The sequence below is a fragment of the Quercus suber genome, unplaced genomic scaffold (assembly GCF_002906115.3).
Source record: "Quercus suber isolate HL8 unplaced genomic scaffold, Cork oak 2.0 scaffold_830, whole genome shotgun sequence".
Taxonomy (NCBI): domain Eukaryota; kingdom Viridiplantae; phylum Streptophyta; class Magnoliopsida; order Fagales; family Fagaceae; genus Quercus; species Quercus suber.
In genome coordinates, this window is record NW_027070260.1 from 83785 (window position 1) to 91169 (window position 7385).

General features: G+C 29.6%; 1 long non-coding RNA gene across 1 annotated transcript; it reads right to left on the reverse strand.

The window, feature by feature from the left end:
- Positions 1 to 4861: 4861 nt before the first annotated feature.
- On the reverse strand, positions 4862 to 7183 carry LOC111985924 (uncharacterized). Its single transcript, XR_010626659.1, has 2 exons — positions 6843 to 7183; positions 4862 to 5602 (listed from the first exon to the last, which is right to left on the reverse strand). It is a non-coding gene; the product is annotated as an uncharacterized LOC111985924 (long non-coding RNA).
- Between the last annotated feature and the right edge of the window lie 202 nt (positions 7184 to 7385).

The following is a 7385-nucleotide window of genomic DNA, read 5'->3' on the forward strand; positions in this document are numbered from 1 at the left end:
CCAAAAGTCTGTCTATTAAATCCATTATTAAATCTTCTTGTTTTCTTAAAACATTTATTTTTAATTTTCTTTTACAATAACAATTATTGGGATTATTACAATTAAATAATTTAACCTTTTCATTATTTGAGGAAATTTTTGTCGATGATGAAGTGATATTACTATTATCTATCTGGTGAATCTCATCATATGTCTCATCATTGTTTGTTGGTTTTAATATACTCATTAATTTATTCTTTAATTTACTATCACGCCAAGTTTGTTTATCTTTCTTTGAAAATTACAGTATTTACTAGTATGTCCTTTTTTACCACATTTGAAATAAACAAAATTATTTTCTATGTCTATCAGGTTTCTTTCTTTTGGACTCTTCTTTCTTATACTTATTCCTATTTTTATTATATCTTCTACTATTGTTTTTATATTTGTCGATGTCTGTCTTTTCTTTCCTTCTTTTTCTAGAGGGAGCAATTAAAGGATCAAAACCATACTGTTCATAGAAAATTCCTAATTCTTTTTTAGCATGACTTTTCCTAACACATTAGTCTTAATACCTTCGTTTGTTGTTAAAAATGGGTAAAGTAAAGCCATAAAGGGATTTCATAAAATAACTTTAGAAGAAAGGTTTTTTATTAAAACAAAAACTGTTTCAAAGCATATTTCATCATTACATATGTGAACATTAGGTATTTTATAATTGATTATCAACTTTTCTCCATTTGCCTGAGTTAATCTTTCAGATGATTTTTTATAATACTTTAAAGGTATTAATCCTTCTTGTATGCAATTCATGTCAGCTCTTGAGTCTATTAAGGCCACTTCTATTAAAGAAAACTCTCTATTAATTACTAAAGTAATTTTTGTATACCATTTTTGAAAAATAACTCTGTCAATTAAAGGTAAAAAAATTTTGTCTACTATTGATATTAGTAACATCTTTATCTGTAGGAGAATCAAGGGGATCTGTCATTGATCTGTTTGTTACAAGAAAGTCTGTCAGAGGTTTAGGAAAGTCTTTCAAATTTACTATTTTTGTAATGTTTTGCTCATTTATGCCAATGGAGTTGTCTTCCTTAATTTCTTTTATTTCTTATTTTATCATTTTTACTTCTATCATTATGTCTTGTATGATTACTGGTTTTATGTCTCTTCTTTCCTGTTTCCTTTCTGTCTTTTCTTCTTAACCTTTTCTTTTTTACCACATTCTTTAACATGATGTCCGTGATTTTTACATTTAATACAAACAACAGGTATGTCTATAGAGCTTTCCAGATTAAGTAAATAGTTTTTTTTTTTAATCTTTTAGGTGATTAGGTAGGCTGTCTATTAATTTCATTATTATTTCGTTCTATTTCCCTTTTCTTTTATTGATTTTATGTGGGTTGGTTGATTTTAATTCTTTTTTAATTTGATCTATCTCTTTTTGTTTAACATCACATATTTCCATTAGTTCATTTATGATATCTTTCTCAAAATCTAATTTGTTGATTTGTTTAACAATTTTATTATATTTGTCACATTGTTTTTTAGTATGTCCATATCCTTTACATTTATGGCAAATAGTATTTCTATCATGTCTATCAGTTTTTTTCATTATCCGATGACTTAGTAATGTCTGAAACTGTTATATCTTTTTCTATATTTCTTCTTTCTAAGGGTGCATTTAAAATTTCTATCTTTTTGGTTAATTTTGTTAAACTATTATTATCTTGTGTGTCTGTCATAGATCTTTCAATTGATTTTAATTTCTTATCAATTTCTTTTTTTAGTCTATCATTTTCTTTTGGACTATTATTTCTCTATTACCTTTTCTATTTCTTTTCATATCATGCCTTTTTTTCTCCCTATTTCCATCATATCTAACTTCTTTTATATTTTTCCCATTGGATTCTCTTCTTTATTAACTAACTCTAGAATACAATCATTTTTTCTTTCTATTCTTCCTATCACTTCTTTTACTCTTCCTTTTCTTATCGTACCTTTTTATTTTTCTATTTCTATAATGTCTAACTTCTTTTGCATTATATCAGTTGGGTTTTCTTCTATCGATGTTGTTTTTACAATTAGCTTTATTAAGTCATCTTTCTTATCATCTTTTCTATATGTAATATCTATAAGTCTAGTGGTTGATTTTATTTCTTTATCAATTGTCTTTCTTAAACTATCCTTTTGTCTCAATTTAATTATGCGAATTTTTTGTCATGGTTTTTACTAAAGGTGATCTATGATGGGTTCAAAGTCTCTTTCCTTTTCTAAATGTGAATTTAAAATTTTCATTTTTTCTAGTTTTCATAGATTACCTTTAGTAAAAACTATGACAAATAATTTGCATAATAAAACTGAAAGACAAAAGAATAGTTTAATAAAGACAATTGATAAATTTTTTTTTTTAAAATCAACAAATAGACTTGGGGTCCATTTGGATAGAATTTATTTTGTTGAAACTGAAAACACTGTAGCAAAATAATTTTTAAATGTGTAAATAGTGTCATGAAACCCATTTTTAATGAAAAAGTTGCAGAAAAGTGAAGTTTGTTGAACCCGTGAACAGTGCACGGATGCACTATTCATGGGAGAATAGTCAAAAGTTGCGGCTACTGTTCATGAACAGTGCATGAACAGTAGCTGTAACAGTGCTATTTGCTCCTAAAACGTATGCCCAAAAAAAAAAAAAAAGTAGTAAAACACGCAAACGTTTCTACGTCCACGTTTTCGCGTTTCTGCGTTTTTCTCCTTTTTTTTTTTGGCACGCGTTTCAGGAGCAAATAATACTGTTCCGACTACTGTTCATGAACAGTAGCCGCAACTTTTAATTATTCTCTCGTGAACAGTGCATTCATGCACTATTTACAGGTCCCACAAACTTCACCTTTCAACAACTTTTTCATTAAAAATAAATTTCACGGCACTATTCACATATTTAAAAATTATTTTGCTACAATGTTTTCAGTTTCAATAAAATAAGTTATCCCAACGGACCCTTATAGATATGACATATAGAAAAGATGATAAGAAAGATGACTTAATAAAACTAATTGAAAAAACAACACTGACAGAAGAAAACTCAATTGATATAGGATCCATTTGAATACAACTTATTTTGTTGAAAACTGAAAACTAAGGGTGTCAATTCGGGTTAGCGTATCAGGTTTGTGTTGTGTCAAGATAGGGATATTCGACTAAATGACTCAACCCTAACTCGACTCATTTAATAATCATATCAAGATCTTTTAACCCTAACCCGACCTGTTAATAAGGCGGGTTGACCTAACCTAACCCATTTAACACACTTAATAAACAAGTCGTGTTAGGTTAACACGAATGTAACACAACTCATTTCAACCTGTATAATATTAAATATAATATCCATCTAGAAATAATTTTTTTTATATCCCAAAAAGTAGTGCATACACTTCAAGTCTTCAACCCACATTCAAAATAATATAGTTAAACAAAAATATAACATTTATTTAGAAATAAGTTCTTTACACTTCAAAAGAAGTGCATACATTTCAACCCAAATTCAAAATAACAAAGTTTCAAAAAAATAAAATAACATAGTTCAACAAATATATAATATTCTTGGAATTCGCCAAATACTAAGTATCAATATTGAAAAAATTTGAGCAAACAGTAGACTAATTCTGACTATGACCACGATTATCATCCATAGATTCTTTATTAATGTTCAAATTCATAACATCTTTCACAAGCTCATCCAATTTTATTATTGTAAGTTCTATGCCAAAAAAGAAAAAGAAAAAAGTATTAGTAGTTCTAGGATCTGTAAAGTTTCAATTTTCAATTATATCTCTTGTAAATTTTTATAATTACTCACTTTTCTTTTTTAATTTAAAATATATGTTGAATATAAAAGGTATTTGACAAATCTAAAATAAAATAAATATTTATTTGTTATATGAGTTAAACGAATTGTGTTAAGTGGGTCATTTCGAGTTAACACAAATAAATTGACGTGTCAAACGTGTCTATTGCGAGTTACGCGGGTTGACCTGTTTATGACTTATTTCTTATCGTGTTGCTTTTGAGTTGACCCGTTTATGACCCAAACCCATTAAGGCCAAACCCTAACCCGAAAAAACCCGTGTCGAGTTCGTACCGTGTATGCAAGTTGTGTCAAATATTGACACCCCTACTGAAAACATTGTAACAAAATAATTTTTAAATGTGTAAATAGTGCCGTATGACCCATTTTTAATGAAAAAATTGCAAAAAAGTAAAATTTATAGGTTCCGTAAATAATACAGGGGACCCACTGATGTGCACTATCCACCGTTTATTTTGCTGGTGTGAACAGTGCAATGACAAAAAAGTCAAAAATCACGACTAAAAAAAAAAAAAAAAAAAAAAAAAAAACACAGACACAAAACGCTCTACTTTTCATCAATATCCTTTTTTTTTTTTTTTTTTTTTAAGCCGTGATTTTTGACTTTTCTGTCAGTGCACTGTTCACACCAGCAAAATAAGCGGTAGACAGTGCACACTAGTGGATCTCATGCACTGTTTCAAGACCTACAAACTTTACTTTTCAGCAACTTTTTCATTAAAAATGAGTCGCATAGTACTATTCATACATTTAAAAATTATTTTCCTACAATGTTTTGCGTTTTCAGCAAAATAAACTTTATTCAAACAAACCCATGATGCAAAAGAAGTTAGATACTATAGAAATAGAAAGAGAAAGAGGTATGATAAGAAAATGAATAGTAAAAGAAGTGATAAAAAGAATAGAAAGACAAAATGATGTATTCCATATATATGTATGCATGTACATACATAAATACCATCGATTAATTTTATCACAAATTACCAAATATATATATAAAAATAAGACACAACATTTTTCACAACTTTTTTCACAACTATTAGCATGACCTGTAATGATGGTATGTAGAAGGCCCACATAAAAGTGATATTGTTCCCATCAACCATGTTAACAGGCCAACAATTGTAAAAAAAGTTATGAAAAATGTTGTGTCCTACCAATATACATATATATATATATATATATAATTATGAGAAGCTTCACCCATCAAACCTGACTTGACAAGGCAACACCAATTTTCACCAATAATAAAAAATAAAAACATGAAAAACTTTAGAACACACTCAAATCCACACCCAATTTCACAACATGCTTAAGTGTCAACTTGTGATTGGTGTATAATAATTCTACTTTTCATCAAGTATCAATAGTGGTCCCATGTATAAGTAATATAATCCAATCACAAATTGACACTCAAGCATATTGTGAAATTGGGTGCAGATTTAAATATATCCCTAGACAAACTCTTCTATGACCACACTATTTGTCACAACTTGTTGACATGTGCAATTGTGATTAGTTGGTGAACCACCACTTTCATAGACCTACAACTTTCTCTCCACCACTCACAGTCACACATATTAAAGTTGTGACAAAAAATTGTGTCCATAAATAACCCAGCAAAATTCACTTAATTACACACTTAGTATCCGTTTGAATACACTTATTCTGCATCCACACCCATGTTTCTTTCTTCTTCTTCTTTTTTTCCGCCACATGTTTTGACTTTTCTTCCGTGAAGAATGCACCTGTGCACTATTCACAAACCTCATAAACTTCACTTTTCAACAACTTTTTCATTAAAAATAAGTCTCACGATACTATTCACACATTTAAAAATTATTTTACTACAATATTTTTAATTTTCAATTTTAACAAAATAAGTTCTATCCAAACGAAAGAAAAATCAAAACATGCGGCTAAAAAAAAAAAAAAAAAGGAAGAAAACAAGGACGCAGATAAGTAAATCCAAACAAATCTATACAACTCTATCCACCTTGCTTGGGTCCCACCATTACACAAATTTAGAGCAATATTATAGAGCAATGATAAGAGTGCATAAACTTACACAACTTTTATCATAACTTACGGATCTTTACAACTCTATCCACCTTGCTTGGGTCCCACCATCACACAAATTTAGAGCAATAGTATAGAGCAATGATAAGACCACATAAACTTACACAACTTTTACAGTAAATCTTGTAAGTAGTTACAGCGAAAGTTGTATACCCTCATGTGGTCTTAGCATTTTTCAGTGCTAAAAGAAACCAAAAAACTCCACATAATTTTTTAATTCCGTCTAACACCAATCACACCACTTGTGCTCAAATCACCTTAGCTCAATTGGTGCGACTGTTGTCAGATGAAAGTGAAAATTTTCCAAATATTAAGGCAGGTCAGTGCTGTGATGGGACCAAGTAGCGCGGTAAACAATTCAAACCAAGCCAAATATTAAAAATTTAGACTAATTCATTTAATTTAAGTTTAAACATGAAGAGTTTATCACCAAATAACTTGATTAACTTATTCTTTTTAAGTATATAGTAAAAGCAGGACTAAAGTTTTTTTTACCCCTTTCAAAATCTATGAATTTATTTTTATTAATGTTTATATTATAAATTACAAATAATTATTTGAGATTATATCACATAAACCTATTTACAAACTTATATAATCTAATATCAGATCTTTTAGACAAGTATACATATAAAAATACATAAATTTTAATCAAATCTCATATTCACAAACTTGTTCATGAACAAGTATTATGTTATATTTTAGCTTAGCTCATTTAATAGTCAAGCCTAACTTGGGCTTGAGCTTATTTACTAAACAAAGGAACATAATCAAACATTTTTCTAATTAGAGCTCGAGATATTCATAAACCGCTTGATTCATCCTTTGTAGATCTAGATTCAAACATATCTATGAATCTTAAGAGTAAACAATATATATATGCAAAATTAAAATTAAAAAAAAAAATTGAACTTACAAACAAACCGCTTGAGGTCCAAGGAAAGGTGGCGAGGAAAAAAGAGAAGGTAAGGAGAGGGAGGAAAAATCGGAAACCTTTGGCATGGGCGGAGTAGGTAAGACAAACTATCTTTTTGCGTTTCTTTTGTTTTACAAAAACAAAAACAAAAGAGCATAGTAAAAAGTGTGTCCTCCCTACTCGCCCAAGCCACAACCTTCCGAAAGTCCAAACTCTCCATTTTCTCCCATCACTACTGATTCATACTCACAACAGCAACAACACACAGCAGCAGCAATTCACAGTCACACACCACCTTCTGTATTTTAGCCATTTGAGAAAGATCTAAGCCTTAGCTACCTGCTCTCTTCGTCACACTCATGGGCCATGTTATATAGTCGGATTGAAGATTCCTTTTTTGCTTGAAAATTGATCTTGTCCGTTCATTATGTTAGGTGGGTTGTTCCTATCTACTTTTCCTTTTTTCCATGCTTGTGGGTCCACTTGTTTCCTATCCGAATTTCTCTTTAGTCTCTGTCAACAACTTGGAAGATGCGAAAGTCA